Here is a 1,091-nt window from a genome sequence, read left to right on the forward strand (position 1 = left end):
TCACCGTGAACACCTGGATAACCTGCGGAGAAAAGGTGGTCAGCACATCGCCGATCGCATTTCAATCTCAGTGAACAAAACCTGACGAGTCCCCAGATTAGGATCCAAACCTGCGCAGATCCAAACGTCTGCAGCTCCTGCAGAGTGAGGAAAGGCATGAAAGGGCCGATGTACTCAGCAAACCAGGCGGTGGAGTTCAGCTCTGGATCGCTGGGGTTGTAACACCTCGGCACGGTCACTGAAACGAAAGATCACAAACGTTCACATGGAGGATTTCACTGAGGGAAGCCAGAGAGAGAAGGAAAGACACGTAGAGAGTCAAGATTTTGCCCTTTTCCATGATGCATTTATGCAGAATCAAGGTTGGAATCAGGCTTGTAGCATTTATTTATCCTGCACTTCAAATCTCATTCAAGTTTCCATTTTGGCTGCTGATTGGTCGACTGAACGTGCTGCTGCTCTCCTCCACTGACTGACAGTCGATCCAGAGAGCCACAGCATGAGAGCACACTCACTGAGAAACACTGGTGAGAAGAGCTAAGACCAAAACATCACTGGATTTGTCACTACAGGGGTCTTCAAAGTCACTAAACGTAGTGATAAAGTAGGTGTGTTATTGTGAGGACTGACCTGAGGTGAGGTACGACCGGATGGTGTTGAACACATCTCGCCTCATAAAGTCTGCAGCAGTGTAGTTGTATTCACCCAGAACTGAAACGCTGAAAATGAAACCAGAAGAAATGACCTGAAAACACCCAAAAATAACATGAGATAAAAAAAGTGAGCTTGTGGTGTGGAGTGAAGCTGACGTACAGCTTTTGGAAGGCCAGGCAGGAGGCGTTGTGTGTGCTGTTGGGGCCGATCAGACTCTTAGTGAGGAAGGCCAAGTAGCTGTGGAGGCGCTGGTCAAACCAAGCGTTGACATCTGACCTGCTGGAGCTGCTGAGAGCCATGGGCCAGACGCAAGGCAGCGTGGGCCGCTGCACCACCGCCGGGATGGACTCCTGTGGCAGTAATATACGCAGTGATGTCATTATATCATCAACATGTGTTTGCACGTTTGGCTGTTTTAATGCGTGAGGGACGCACAG

The sequence above is a fragment of the Chaetodon trifascialis genome, chromosome 2 (genome assembly GCF_039877785.1).
Source record: "Chaetodon trifascialis isolate fChaTrf1 chromosome 2, fChaTrf1.hap1, whole genome shotgun sequence".
NCBI lineage: Eukaryota > Metazoa > Chordata > Actinopteri > Chaetodontiformes > Chaetodontidae > Chaetodon > Chaetodon trifascialis.